At 39.0% G+C, this 16,443-nt stretch overlaps 1 protein-coding gene and 1 long non-coding RNA gene across 13 annotated transcripts in view; both read left to right on the top strand.

The window, feature by feature from the left end:
* LOC309527331 overlaps positions 1-2,408 on the top strand; it is a 33,372-nt gene extending 30,964 nt beyond the window's left edge. For both annotated transcript variants that reach the window (XR_014217191.1, XR_014217192.1), the window contains exon 3: positions 1,034-2,408. This is a non-coding gene — a long non-coding RNA (uncharacterized lncRNA). The remainder of the gene's footprint in view (positions 1-1,033) is intronic.
* NPAS3 (neuronal PAS domain protein 3) overlaps positions 1-16,443 on the top strand; it is a 652,478-nt gene that overhangs the window by 64,730 nt on the left and 571,305 nt on the right. The gene's annotated exons all lie outside the window — the stretch shown is intronic.

Here is a 16,443-nt window from a genome sequence, read left to right as displayed (position 1 = left end):
TTAATTTTAGTTTGTTTATTTATTTAACTATTAACAAAAGTATCTGTAACACACTCTTTATCTATATAGATATTAGGGCAGATAAGATAAAACAACCAAGCAAATGATATAGTATACATATTAAGCTACGACAGCAAAAACAAATGCATGCAGCTAATGCCAGAACAGACTAAAACAATAATCAGCATAAAAAAAGTTCAGGCAAGCTGTGATAGAGAGAGAGGTGCTCCTTTAGTTATTTCATTGATTAAATGCCTATGATCATACTTCACCAATAGTACCAGGGGGAGGGGGTTACCTATAAATCATAATAAAATATTATATACATTTAAATGCAATATTCATATTTATAGAACATAAGGCCCAGCCATCACACTTAAGTCATAAACACCATGGCAGTAATAAAGTCAAGCTAACAAATCATTTATATATATCATATCCTTCCCAAAGGGTCCCAAACCATGTATGATTTTAAATGTAGGCACTGGAATCTTGGAATGGGTTCAGAAGCCCAGTCAAAAGTATTGTCAATGTCAAAGTGATTCTATTTGGCTGGACCAGTTCAAATTCCAGCAGCTGCTTTCTGCAGTAATTGACATTTCTAAGTCATCTTCAAGGGCAGTCTCCCCACCAGTGCATCACAGTAATCCACATAGGAGGTTACTTGGGGATAGTCTATCAACGGTGATCTGTGCTCTTTCTGAAACCGAATTTTGGTGAGCTATAGATCACTTTCACCTGATCATGTCTTTATTTAGTGGCATGAGACTTACATGCATTTTGTTTGATTGGTGGAACATGTAACATACTTCTGCCATCGATGGGTTGCAAGTCAATCTTGACAATTTTTTATTATTAAAAAGATTCTTTGTATTTCTTGAATTTGCCTATTAGCTTTGATTACTGGTTTTCGTTTTTTAGCCCTGTTTGTTAATGTATCAATGTGTTGCAGCATTTTTAAAAAATCATTTTGCACATTTATAGAGAAAATACTGTATTGTGAGTTTTTCCTTCTGACCTGTTACATTTTCAGAACTATTTTCCTGCATGATAACTCCTCACAGCTGCAGAAACAGGATCATGGCAGACTTGTGGCAAAGGCCTGCAATGTTGACTGTCATCTAATGACTTACTGTGCCTAGTATAAATTGCTGCTCAAACAGCATCCTTCCAGGTTTTCCTCCCAGGAGAGCATGTGCTTTAAAGAGTGACCTTCCTCTGCCCCAGCACGTCAGCCTGGAAAGTTTCTACTTGCAGTTGAATTTGTGTCAAGCAATGGCTGTACTTAAAACTTACTTAAGATACAAAATGAGGAGAAATATTCTCTCTTTGTCTGTGTGTATGTTAGAATACCTGTATAGTTTTTCTTTTTCAAAAATTCTGCTACTTGTGCCTTAGCAGCCAAGCAGATATTTTCTCTTAAATGTTCATCTAAAACGTTTTCTAGCAATCTGGTATTCTTCGTTGTGCAATTTTAAAAAACTGAATAGGATAAGCTGTAATCAACATGACCCTTGGGGGCTCTTCCTACTCTACAATTCTATGATTCTTTGATTTATATATGTATTTCCTACCCATTAAATGAGATAAAACATACCAAGATACATGGAAAAATATGTGGTACATTATAATTCCTTCCTTATTATTGTGGTCATAATTAAATAAGGGAGACATAAGATAAAGTGTGAGACTCATAGGATTATTTAGTCAGTTCAATAGTTTCAAGTTTTGAACGCTAAGCCTTTGAAATGTTTCCAAAATAAAAAGACTGTGCATATTTTTTTGAAAAAAATGTAGCCTAAAGTGTACTTTAACCTCAACCCAACCAGTTTACACCTTGCATACCTTCACTTTACTCCCATATCCAGCTACTCAGCCTAGCTAGTCCCAGATCCCAAACCTGCCTCAGGTAGCTCCTGAGCTAGGCCTGTTCTTCCTTGTTTCTGGCTAAACATGTTTATCTTTCTAACGGCTGATGTAGAATTCCCCCAGTTCTGCTGTTCCTACCCCAGCATTACATTTTAATAATCATGGCTTACTGAAAGAAAAAGAATATATTTACCTCTGGAGCAACAGAATTCTCCTCCTCAGCATTGCTCGTTGTACATCTTCCTTTAGCTTGTTTTATTTTAGAGCAGCGTGGAAGACAAAATCTCTTCGGCTAATAGAGATATCAGTTGATATTCTTTTGAATTGAGAAAGCTAATGTTTAAGTGCATGTTTTCCATTCTGTTTCTACCCAGAAAGTATAAACTGACAGACCAGGTTTCTTGGAACCTAGTTCTTATATGTAAATTACATTTGGAAAGATGTAAAGAGAGCATTTCTTCATTTTCTAAGTGTCTTATTTGTGAATCATGTTGAAAGTTGATGAAGGAAAATTAAAAAAAAATGTGAATCAATAAAGCAGAAAAAGGCAATTAAAATAATTTTTGATGCATACAGATCCCCTTAATTTTAAATTATTTGTTCACCCATGCTTCACAGAGAGTTTATAGTTACAAATATTCTGAATAATTTGCACTATATTTTTGGGCATATCAGTAATGAATAAATGCTTCTGTTTGATGATTTTCAAAGAATGAGACAGGCTTTCTTAGGAAGGTGTGGACGATTGCCATGCAAGGCACACACTCCCCTTGAGGTTCCAGTAGGAGGCAGAGTGCTAAAGCCCCAGTGGGATAAACCAGCCTTGCGTGTAAGTCCTCAAAAATTACTAGCCTGCCCTGTTTATCCCTACATTGCTAGTTTACCCCTTTGAGACAAATTGGCTACCTGAAAGGGGGGGAAAGATCTCTCTGTGCCAGTTTATAAATGGTTCCCTCATGGCTGCCTAGAGCAAAGAATTCGTTGCCACTGGTGACCAGGCAAGTGGCTGTTTACAAGCTTGGAATAAACAAGATGGTGTTCCACCCGCTGTTTTTTATTGTCATGCTGGAGGTCAGTGGCACAACTATTTATTATTTTACTAGTTCATTGCTTCCTTCCACTTCCCTCATCACATAGGGATCTTGGAAATATACACTGTAGTCTTATCACCCTCTTTTCTTGTTTTTCCTATCTTGCTTGTTCCTGGGCTGAAATCAAAGTGAGCACCATCAGGGAAGTAATTTCTCTTTGTCCAAATTGCATGTGGGAAAGTCGAGATAATTATTTGCCTGACTTCAGAAGCTCAACTCCACTTCTACATCACTGAACTTTTGGAAAACATTTTAATACATAAAAATGAATGCTGAAATTATCACAGTTGGCATTATAAAGTATATCAATAGCCTTGGCAAAACTCTAACCAAGAGAATGAGTATTTGCACAGGTTTGCTAATTCCTTTAATGACAAAACCACGCAGTTGCCTTCAATACTGCAAAACTCAGCAGCTGCCATTGAGGGAATGCTTTTACCTTAATAATCAGAAGTCTTAAATATAGGGCAGGTAGTTTTGGAGATGCCATGTCCAGACTTAATGATAAATATTTGCTCTCCCTAGTTGAGTCACCGTAACTTAGACCAGATGTTTCTGAACTACGACTCCCATCAACCCCAGCCATAATGGCCAAGTGGTCAAGGGTTATTGGGGTTGTAGTGCAACAACTTACGGGAGGCATCACATTGACTACCCTTGCCGTACACAGTTACTGTGAACTGGAATGATGAGGGCCTGTCTCTTTGCTTGAAAGAAAAGGTCAGATGTACAATGATACTTATGAACAATATGCTAGGACTTTGAACCTTCCCTTGTCTTAGTGGCACACCCAGAAACAGAAAAGAGTTTCTGTCCTGTTCTGGTTGAAAGAGTATCTGTCTTCCAGGTTCCTCAAGGAAATGCCATTAATTGCCTGGACCAAATTGCCTGTCAACCTTACACAGGCACGAGAGTGAGGATCACTTACTTATGGCAGCTATGCCTGTAGCAGATATTCATTAAGTACAGGCTAAACTGACTCTAAAGCAGTTAACTGTATTTTTAAACCAATCTGAAAATGTCTTGTGTAGAACTAAGAGTTTCTGTTCACACCATTTACCCCAAATATTGTCGCTTGAGTGAAATTGTTGCTGAAGTTGCTGTATGTTTTGGTAAAAGCATCTTACCAGCTGAAGTTGCAATTTAATGCTGTGCACTTGATTGAACTTCATTTTTTCAGGCATAAAGGAAACTGCCTTACATTCCCATGAACACGCCCACTTGCCACCTGACTTTCACTAAAAGCATGTCCACTTGGTATAGTTTTCTTTTTTAGATAAGGGCTTGTATAAATTAGCTCAAGTGCTGCTGCATGATCGTTTTCTATCTCTTTTGTGATGTTCCGAGAATTACTCCATCACAAATTTAAAGGTATTCTGAGAGAGGAGAAAATAATAAGAAAATTATGGGAGTTGTAGTAACTTTGATTTCAAATGAAATGTGTGTTTTGTGTCGTTATTTCATTCTTAACTAAACTAAACTATAACTAAACAAGCCCTGTGCGCCTTCTCCTCCTCATGGGCTCCATTTTAATGAGTTATTTTTGCTTTCAAAGAAACCATAGCTTGACATGATATCTGAACTAGCAGCTATGATTTGTGTGAGCTCTCCAAACAAAGATTACAAACCATGACTTCATTTGAATTTCAAAAGCAGAACACTTAAAAATGGAGGACGTCGAGGAGGGTGGATTATGCTAAGATACCAGTAGGTTTTGAGATCTCAAGTTTTCTAAGAAAGCAAAACTATATACAGCTGCTCCTCTGTGTACACATAAGATCATAGGACCTTATACCAAGTCAGACAATTGGCTTACAGGGGAATCCCCACTTATGCAGGGGTTCCATTCCGGGTCACCATACACACAAGTTCTGCCCCTGCCCCTGCCCCATACCCTATCGGTGCCAAAATCGGCATGTGGATATTCAGCTCAGTACTGCAGACATTGGCAGGCAGTGACTCTGTGATTTCATACAGCAAAAGGTCTTCTCCATTCTTACCTAGAGATGGAATCTGGGACCTTCATTCAAAACAGGTACTCTAACACTGAGTTGTGGCCCTTCCCCCAATTTTCAGTATGACATACCAGGTAGAGGTAAATAACACAACCATTATTTAAAACTATCTTTTAATTGGACCAACTTTTGTTGGTGCAGGAGTATGCTGGGGAAACCCAGCCAGATGGTGTGGGGTATAAACAATAAAATTATTATTATAATGCAAACATATGAGTTTGCACTATGACCTGCTGCTTACCAGTAGAAGTGTTGCTCAACTCCCCTCTGGTTACTGCAGTGTCACTGAGACCCACCCACACTGCCTACAATAACATGTTATTTTAAACTCTGCTTTAGGGTGATACGTAAAAGTGGCAACAACCCACAGCAAGCCTTGGACTTGGGTGCTTAATCTTGAATTCCACCCTGCCAAGGGACTAGTTTAGAAGCTTGTACTTTCATTTGCGTAAACCATGGTTTCTAAAGCTGACTTGTTGAAATTCATTACGGTTACTCTTAACCACAATTTGACAAATCTGGGTCTGGACAATTTGACAAATTCTGATCAATTAAAAGCAGAAGGAAAAGCTTCCAAATTTCTCTTGTCCATGCAGAAGGGAGCACGAGAGTCTGAGCTTGCTGTTATTTGTACATCTCACCCTAAACCAGGCATAGCAAACTTGGTCCTCGATATGCTTTGGGGCTACAATTCCCATCATCCCTGACCACTGCTCCTGCTAGCTAGGGATCATGGAAGTTGTAGGCCAAAAACATCTGGAGGGCCAAGTTTGCCTATGCCCGCCCAAAACCCTGAATTAGTGTGATGGGCAAACATGGTTATTATTTCAGGCTCATCTCCCTGGCCTTAAGGGTCAGAAGTGTCAATTTTATTTGCGGAGTGGAGATGTATATTTGGCATTTTCAGTAGGCTATATTCAGATTAAATTACATACTGAATTGCTAATGTCTCTGCCTTTTTTGTTTACAATAGTTTTATACAGCCCAATAGCAAATATTTTTAGGCATCTATAGAGAGAGATTATTACTATTACCATGCTAGTTCAGCATAAGTAGAAAATATGTTGCTCTGATCTCATTTCCTTTTCAACTGAAGCTAATATTTCACAAACAGTAGTAAAAACTTTAAAGCCTTGTTTTTACGTCATTCAATCACTGGAGCAGGAAAGGCCCATTGCTGTAATTACCTCAGCAAATTATTTTATTGAAGGCTGAAGATCGCAGAGATCCTAGTCAGTACATTACTGTGTCACATATCCCTAAACTGGTGGTTTCTGGATACGAGTGAAATACCTCAATGTGAACTTGGGAAGCCTGTTATGAAGGTTTCGCAAATATGTCATTGTGTTTCTGTTTAGACTATTAACACTGATTGTATTGTTTAAAATATATACAAATTGATTAATATATAATAAAAATTTCTAAGCAGCATAAATTATCATCATCATTATTGTTATTAGGTGGCTTACAACATATCTGGACGGCTTACCACGTATATAAAAAACATAATAAAAACATCAATCCTTAAAAACTTCGCTATACAGGGCGGCCTTCAGTTGTCTTCTAAAAGTCATATAGTTGTTTATTTCTTTGACAATTGAAGGGAATGTGTTCCACAGGGAGGGCACCACTACTGAGAAGGCACTCTGCCTGGTTCCTTGTAGCTTTGCTTCTCGCAGTGAGGGAACTGCCAGAAGGCCCTCGACACTGGACTTCAGTGTCCTGGCTGAACAATGGGGGTGGAGATGCTCCTTCAGGTGTACTGGACCGAGGCTGTTTAGGATTTTAAAGATCAGCACCATCACTTTGAATTGTTCTCAGAGATGTACTGGGAGCTAGTGAAGATCCTTTACAACCGGTGTTATACGGCCCCGGCTGCCACTCCCAGTTAGCAGTCTAGCTGCCACATTCTGGATTAGTTGTAGTTTGCGAGTCAGCTTCAAAGGTAGCCCCACGTAGAGCGCACTGCAGTAGTCCAAGCAAGAGATAACCAGGGAATGCACCACTCTGGCAAGACAGTCTGAGGCAAGTAGGGTCTCAGCCTGCGTACCAGATGGAGCTGGTAAACGGCTGTCCTGGATACAGAATTGACCTGCGCCCCCATGGACAGCTATGAGTCCAAAATGACTCCCAGGCTGTGTACCTGGTCTTTCAGGGGCACGGTTACTCTGTTCAGGACCAGGCAGTTCCCCACACCTTCCCACCCCCTGTCCCCCAAGAACAGTACTTCTGTCTTGTCAGGATTCAATCTCAATCTGTCATTCACCAGCCATCCACAAACCGCCTTCCAGACACACAAAATCAAAACAGCAACAGTATAATTAAAACAAAAAGACAACATAAAGCCAGCAAAACAGTTGTATAAAAGTTCATGAAAACAACTAAAAACTGGAGTTCATATAAAAAATGTCTGATCCTATGGGTCAGGGAAAGCCTGGACAAAGTATTTACAAGACATCTGAAGTAACCGATGTTTGCTGCTTCGTGTATGAAATATTATTTGAGAAAGCTATTCAACCAATCAGTCACTGACTGCACTAACTAACATTTACCACCTGTGCAAGAAAGATCAGATCTTAAATTCTTGAGATATGTCTGCATATCAGGCTATAGGACGGGGAAAATGGGATTTATGGGCTGTCCAGTGTTCTGCTAAAAAAACCTGCTTTATCAGGCTCTTCCCTCTGTTGTCAACTTGGAGCATCCATTCCATCAGGCGATAGCAGAGGCAGGATCTTTCCATCAGCTTAGCTGAGAGACTAGCAACTTTTGGCCCCTCCTCTTCTTGAGCTCCTTCCATTTCTACCTCATTGTTACAGGAATCCTGTAAGTAAAAACTGGGTCCAGATTTCCCTCTTAGCCTCCCAGTTAGTTTTTTTATTGTTGTCACAACTTTTAATATGTACACCTGAGTGCAGGGACTGGCTTCTTACTGATATTTGTAAGCTGCTCTGCAAACCCCTTTTTTGGCTGACGAGCAGAGTAAAAATACTTCAAAACAATCAAACATGTGTTAGGACATGCCGATCATTGGAAGGAAGTATTGCCACGTGTCAGAAGGTTCGTAGTTTTGAACAATTGTCTGTTTTGTCTTCGATATTTATTTTGTGCTGTTACCTGTGGAAGCAGGCTTAATATAACACCCTATCCGCTAGTCCTGTTTGCTACATGCTTGCAGCCTAATTTCCATTATATTCACTGTGTTATATAGAAATACTTAATGTCAGGAAGGCAGTATTTACTGAAATACACAAGTTCAGAATTCATCATGATTCTGTGTGAAATCCACTCGCCCTTTGCTCCCCACCCCCCTCCTGAATTGGAATGAAATGTGCCTTAAACTGTAGTGAAATACATCACATGCAGCAACAGTGGGCCCTTGCTTCGCCTCTATTCCTGGTGTGAAATCGATACACTATCTTTCCTCCTGACCTGTTCTGTGACCTCCATTGCAGCTTTCATGCTGAACAGCAATTGCTTTGAACAGCCTGGGTCTGCCAAGGCTCACAAATGATTCCCTGCTTTTGTCTAAAACTGATGCTGATAACAAAGGAATGATTTTAAATAATGCAGTTGTAGTCGTTTTCTAATTATGAATTACATGAAAGTGCATGCTCTTCTATTATTAAACCGTTTCAACAGCAGATACAGTGGGTATATAAGCGAAATTGCTTCATACTGGGACAACGCAGGATTTCTGTCCTGAATTTTTTTTCTGCTAAAGTTTACGTTGCTGGTGGAAAACAGCAGGTGTAATAATAAAACATATTGTGGGGGGTAGTTAAGTGGAATTTTATATTCCTGTTGAATTTTGTAAACCCTGAAATGTAATTTTCACACCACTGCCAGAGAAGAAAAGTAGGTTGGACACAATTTAATTTCCCAGGTTTCCTAACCACAGTCTTAAACTAAACGAAAGTTAAAAATGGGCACTGAAAATAATCAACTATTTCTGTAAATTTGAACTTACATATACAGAGTATATGTAAATAGTAGTATTTTAAAATATTTCAGACATTTACCTTAAGATGTGGGGGAATTATTGAAGTTATAATTGGCATTTACATTTGCATCAAGAAATCCATTGTTCAATTAGGTAGATTAGGCTAATAGCTGTTACTGGCTTTGAAATTGAGAAACTGTCTGGTGTTATGCTGAAGTTATTGTTCCTTACAAAATGTATTGGTAAGGAATAAAATGCAGAGGGACAGTTTTAAATATCTGTCTTTTGAGACTTTTCACACCTGTGATTTAAAAAAAATGAATACATCAATAAATATTGCTGAAACTATGAGTTGCTTAAAAAGCATTTTTAACAACACAGCATAACTAATCGAAATTACATGGAATAATACTAGCTTACTTTTACATTTCATTTATGGTGTGATGTACACGGAAATTGTCTTTTCTGTCAAACAGCAAGACGAATATTGCTTCTGACAAACTCCACTATAATAACTACTATATAAAACCCACACCCCTCTGTTTCTTTCATTCATTCCAGCTGTTATCAGCATAGCTTCATTTCTGATGCACTAGAGAACTTTTTTTTTAAAGGTCTGGTAACAAGTGATTTTCCATAATGTAAAGAAACTTGTGTGTGGTTGTGAATCACTGATGTGAACTGTTGTATTACAGTATTATCTTTAACAGTAAACACAACTCATTTGAAGATTTCTTATTATTTATTTCCAGTCACATTTATATTAGTTTATGTGACGGCTGCCATGTTTCCTTCCCCAAATAACCCTGGAATGATGGTCCAAGCCATTTTGAGATTAAAATATTGAGTGGGGGACAGGCCTCCTAAAGGGGAACTGCGCTGCCACTACTGATGCCACTCTGTGTGGTAGCAGCAAAATAAGGTTCTGTTGATCTCACATTTCTTGATTGTAACCATTGATCATCACTGTTTAATACAAGGGAACTGGGCATGATACATAAATTAAGCATAAATAGATAAAAGCCAGATGAATTAAATATGTCAGCATACCCAATGAAAAAAAATAACTACTATCTTCAGATCAAACAGTTATGTACCTAGATTGAAAATCCTTTCTTTAAATAAAGAAGATAAGTAACTATTAACCATAACAAATAAAACTTACAAAAATAAAACTGAAATAATTGAACTAGTCAGGTTTTTCCAGTAGAATCTTATGCAGTTACCTTACAAAATTTGACTCGGGTGTATGGTAGTGCTATTAAGAAAGTGGCAAGTCTTCTCAATATCCTGATAGCCTTACTGTGAAAAAACAGAAAATTTGTATTTTGACACACTCACCAAGCAAGTGTGGGGAAGCTTGTGGTCTCTACTCTAGTTCCTAGCTGTCAAACTGTGGTTTAGAAACCAGAAAATGTACCTCCAAACTGAACCATTGAGCTATTCTCATTCAGTGAAAAATAGAAGATCTGTGCAAATATTTTATAATTAGTGGAAACTATCACTCTTTCATGGTAAAAGAACTAAAGACTACATATTACTCTGGATCTTTTTGAAACTGTATCTCAAACTTGTAATACAGTAGATTACTCTTGACATGAACAACATTTTCTAAAATTTGTATTAAAATCAAATCCCCCTAAGTCATATTACTACTTCATTATAAGCATGAATGAGTAATACAGGGTTTGTTCTCTCCAATGAATTGTTATGCAACAAGACTTGATGGTAATTCTACCTTTCCCAAAATCTGATATCAGGCAATTTATCTTCTAAACAATACTCCCGAGTACTAAACCTGAAACGTTCTGGCATCAGCCCAAGTCAAACTTCAAGAAGCTGATTCTCAGGAGCATTTCCCCAACTCCATAAATGTGATTGTTTTAATAAATAGTGTACACGTGTCAAGATTACTTGTAGTGCTGCCTGTTTATGTTTACTTGTTTTCCTGAAACAAATCTCCATTACCAAATAGATATTGTTTAGAAGTTATTTTAGGCACTCACTATAAAAACAGATCCAGTAACATATTGAGATGGTAGCTTGTTGAATGGGGAACGTGTTCTTGTATGTGTTTCTTTAAAGTAAACATGGACAACTTATGACGCATGAGCTGCAAGCAGCCCTTGAAGGCCTTCAGCGCGACCCACAAACCCCAAATTCCCTGCTGTGTTGCGGTTTTACCTGCAAGAGATGTCCCTGCAGGAAAAGAAGAGTGTTGGATCTGTTCCCCAATTCTGCTCAGTCGGTGAGAGAACAGCAAATTGGAAATATGGATCCTGCCAGTTCCATGCTTCTAAAAGGTCTCCTTGCCTTTGCTGTTCTAGGACCAGTTAAGCTTTTAAAGGTTTGGGTGCACTTGTACATCTCCATCCCACCCCACATCAATGAATAGAATTCCAGTTCATGAAGTCAGTTTGCATCTTTGAGCTGCTCCTGGCTTTTTAATTTTATTGAACGTTCGCTACAGAGAGAGTAGAGCTGGGTTCACGGCTCTCATGGGCCAGGAGTCAGCTTTTCACCTGCTGAGCAGGAGCCTGAAGGAGCAAAAGGCAAAGTGACTCCACCTGCTGCTGATCAGCCTTCTTGATCCTGATAAGAACCAGCTGGCACCAACTTTCTTGAGCAGGATTTCCAGCCTCCGTCAGTTGCTGGGAATAGTATTTGTAGTTCCTGGCCAGACCATGCTGTGTTTTGTTTCCTGTGACCCTTGGCTTTCTTGACCCCCGGACCGTCTGATTATGTGAACTGAGATACTCCTGACCTTAGGACTGAACTGAACCTTGCAAACGGGCTCTGCCTCCAGGCAAGTACCCCCCTGAGACTCGACTGGTTGGCTAGTTTCTCCCTCCACTGAGTTCTGCCGTGGCTGGCAGCACAGGACTACGACAAGGGCTAGGAACAAAGCAAGGCTGAAATGCCAAAGAATCTATGGAGGCTGGAAGAGCACTCTTCAATTAGATAGATAGATTAATAGCTGGTGAGATTAGAGAACAGGAGCAAAATTGTGCAGGAAAGACTCAGTATATTAATGTGTATGTTGAAGAGTATTTTGGATCACCCTAGTTCATATTTCTTAGAACCAAAAATAATTGCCCACTAAAATTCAGCAGAACCATGCAAGATTCACACACTGCTTCTAGCATGGCCTTCATTTACCCATGCCTCTTCTGGCACTTGCAGAAAGCTTCATAGAGGGTTAGAAGGCTGGGGGGCAAGTGCTGAAATGGCAGTGAATTGGCGGCTGGTTGCCTAGAAGATATTAGCAAGGGGGGAGAAAGGGAAGTACTCAAATGTAAGGGAAGCAAGCTGGATGGCTTGGGGGGCAGCCATGTGTGCTTCTATGATTGCGCAGGAGGGAGGGGGAGGGAGAATGAATATGAGAGAGAATGGATAATGTATGTGTGAGAGACAGAGAAAGAGGAAATTAATAGATGTATGGAGGAGAAAGGAGAGAAAAAAGGTTGACCACCCATGTGGTTCTTCACTCCTGAAAGATTACCCACCCCTGGATTAAGGTAAAGGAAAGACAGGTGCCTTTACATTCCATAGGTTTATGTTGAATACATTCATCTGTTGCAATTACTAAGATTCAAGTAAACATGCAGGTACCCTGCACTAACATGCTCTGTACATGCTGAATCCCCCCCCCCATGACTTCCATACACGATACTTTGCAGTACTCAGGACTGAAGAACCTTTGTGAATGCGGTAGTAGCAGTAGTAGACAGCAGGTAGTAATTAGTTGGTGACTTTAATGGGTGGTTGCTGCCCTTCAGCTGTTGTGGTGCAAGCAGAAGTGACCTTCTATCCCCACATGTGGCATAATATATTATTTTTTATATTTTTATTTGAATATAAAATAACACTGTATTTCAGTATTGCAAAATAGTTATCCACCAGTTCAACAGTATTTTGCAAACCTTAAATCTGTCCATAATTCCTCCAAAAAAATATATGCGAGTGCACCATTTGTTTCAGAATTTACACTGCTTTTCCTTTCATGGTTGCCATACTTTCAACCTCAGCATCTGCACATCTGGAGAAATGTTTGGAAAGTGAAGCCTGTTGTACATGCTTAGGAGCACTGAATGTGCACGGTTCCATATCATATGAAGATCCTGCACATGTGCAGCAGAGTAATAGATGGTGGCAATGAAGGCAAATTGTCACAGCCCAGCTCCCTTACCTTCAGTAATGGGTGAAGCTCCTTATCTTGATTTGTAATTAACTTGTTTTTATGAACTCTTTGAATAACTGTCAGTGGAAGCTTATCTCCCCACCCCGATTACTGAAGGGTTTGAGTGGAATTCAACTAAATTGTTGTGTGTGCAGGACAAGGTCCACTTGCACAGTTGGGCACACCCCCATGTGCCCCCAAATAGGCTCTGTAGGGTCCATGCAGTGGGAGGATATGTTGGAAAGTTCCATTACATAAGTGGACCCAGTGTTAGACACTGAGATATGAATGTCTAGGCACACTTTAAAAAAAATAAAATACAAAGCTGAAAATGAATGAACTGCTGCTAAAACATTATGTTCATTTTTCACATGGTCTAGTCCAGGCTTCCTCAACCTCAGCCCTCCGGATGTTTTTGGCCTACAACTCCCATGATCCCTAACTATCAAGACCAGTGGTCAGGGATGATGGGAATTGTAGTCTCAAAACAACTGGAGGGCCGAGGTTGAGGAAGCCTAGTTTAGTCCTTCCCATGCCCCCCCCCCCACATTTTTGAGAGGGTCTCTTCTCCAGTCTTCAGAGAACAACTGGAAGTGGGCAGGCAGAAAAAGGTCCTCCTTTCCTGCCACTGTGCAGTTTCAATTTGGAATGTTAGGCCCAGAATTCAGAAACTGCTTGCGCTAATGAAATTCCCTGTTGCAAAATGCGCCTAGAACAATGGGAGTTTCAAACACTAGGGACCTCCTTCCTCATACGCATAACCACGCTGTGTTGAATTCCACCATTTATGTGAAGTTCAGAAAAAAACAAGGTTAAGCTGTTATGCTTTTGCCAACCCTCTGCTGCTGGTGGTTCCCTCCCCATTCCTTTCCCCCACTTGATGAAATTGCAGGGGAAGAGAAGGAAAGCTGTCAAAAGCTGAGAATTCATCTTATGTTCTATGGTTCCTATCTGTGATAAGGTAGATAGCATGCTCTGTGCCTCAGCTGACTGATTTCTGGGAACTGAAGTGTTTTCTCCGCACCTCCTGAGGAATTCCTCAATAATGGATGCTCTAAATGTATGCATTGCATGAGGACTAAGCAGACTTGTCAGGATAAAACCTGAGCCTATGCTCAGGTTCCGTTATTAGCCAAACACTGGGGTATGCTTATATCCCAAGTCTGTACCTCAAGGATACCCCAGGAATCCCTATTTGGTGTCACAAAAAACATTCTTAGCTGGAGATGCCAGCATTGTTACAGTATTTTCCCAATAGATAGCTTAAATGTGGTATGTAGTCCAGGAAAATGTCAAAGAATTCAAACTGCGGCTTGCAGTTTTGCCATAAATTGTATCTTTTAGTTTTGCCTAGTCACATTTATTCACAGATGTGAAAATAATAAACAACCTCTTTAGGTTTTCATTTCTTCCCCAAGTGTGGAAAGGAATGTTATTCTTCCCTTTCCAGGAGGCCATGGTTATAAATAGTATATCTTAAGCTATCCAGAGGATTTTGAGCTCATGACTATTCATTTTCAGGCAGGCATAGAACTGAAAAGTTGCCTTGTTCAATCCATTGCACTAAAGTAGCCTAAATTTGTACTGGAGAATTGGTTATACACTTACATCCTCTTTCCTGGTATCCCTTCTGAAGAGATTCTACAACTTCAAGAGGCAATTTGTTCCATTTCTTAAGTTACTAATACATTTCAGAATCTTTTCCACATTGTTAATTGTTTATATTGAGGCTTTGTCCGTTGATGCTTCAGAGCATGTGATTATGGGAAAACAATCACAGGACTTTCCTGGCCAAGATCTACCTTGTATTGGTACTGATTTCATGATTTCCGTGATTCATTCATCCTCAAGAAAGAAAAACTGCCAGGAAATTGTATCTAATAAAAGAAACAATTTGGTAAATGCTGTTCAACTAGACCAATTTTTTTTTATTAAACCTATGTAAAGACAGAGATAAATTATTATTTAATATGAATCTAGCAGCAAGAATCTTGAATGCAAAATACTGAGAGGGAATGACAAAAAATGTACCCACTTGAGGGAATAGTACATTAAACTGTAGCAACTGGCAACTTCAAGGAAAATCACCTAGATTTTATAGGTCTGGCAAGAGAAAAAATAAACAGCTTTGAACAAAAATGGGCAACGTTTTAAGAACTTTGGAATAGCAAGCAAAGGATGACTACCTAAAATCCTTTTACAGTCTTATAAGAGGTCTATGGTCTTCCTCCGATTCTAAATCAAGCTATAAAGCAAAAATTCAAAACCAGAAAATGCAAAGTCAGCAAGGTGATTTAAACATTTGTCCCTAATAGTTCTAAAGGCAATGACAGTTGCAGCTATATATGCTTTATTTTTGTTCTGCCTATTTGGCTGGCTTATCACTTGAGTGTTTCATTTAATTGATAATTGCTTAAACAGTTCAATTATTTATTGTTTGCTCTGCTATTGTTGTGCCTTTATTGCTTTCATTTACTCCTTGTATGTATGTTTGTATTTTTGTATTTATGTATGAATAAATAAGTATAACCTCCCTTTGAATGTTCACAAATTGTTATAATTCACATGTCTGAAATATTATTTCAGTTACCAAGACCATTATTGTTGCAGTTTTTTGTTTTTTATTGGATTATTATCAGTTGCCTTGAGTATTGATGACAGAAGTGGGTATACTAATAGTGATGATAATAATAATAGGACCTTGCAGGATCAGAACAAAGATCTACCTCATTGCCTATCCATCTTTCTTTCTATTCTGTTCTTTATAGGGTGCCCTATAAAAAAAAAGGTTCCCTGGGTGGCTCCTGGGCAAAAATAGCAAGCTAACAATACAATGTGATAAAGCAAAACAACACAGTTTTAAAAACCGAACTATTCCAGTAGTATTTTGAAGTGTATGTTTATAAAATACATTTTTAGATGGCAACAAAGTCTTTCAGTCTTTTGGTTTTCCTTTACGTTTAGAGGTGCCTTTGTTTTTAGAAGTAAGCAAGGATTCATGAAGAATCACTAATGGTACGAACAGGTTGTTGTTGTTTTTTAAATTATTAGCTTTTCAGAAATGTGTAGCTGAAAAAGTCCTGTTCGGATGGATCCTCTGGAAGCAGATGGAGAATAGAAAAGTCTGCAAATCTTTTTCAAAGGTGAAAAATGGAGAGCAGAAAGAGCCGTCCTTTCTTAATTTTAGCAGGGGGAAAAAATCCTTTCTTTTAGATGGCTTTAAAAGGTGTTTAGACAAATTGGCAGAATATAGAGCTATCCATAGCTATTAGTCGTGGGATCAGTGGCAGCATGCCTCAGCATACCAGTTGCTGGGAACATAAGCAAAAGGACGCAGTTGCCCTC

This window comes from Podarcis vaucheri (genome assembly GCF_965113315.1).
Source record: "Podarcis vaucheri genome assembly, chromosome: 1".
NCBI lineage: Eukaryota > Metazoa > Chordata > Lepidosauria > Squamata > Lacertidae > Podarcis > Podarcis vaucheri.
The sequence above is the reverse complement of the archived record's forward strand: the minus strand, read 5'-3'. Positions and strand labels throughout refer to the sequence as shown.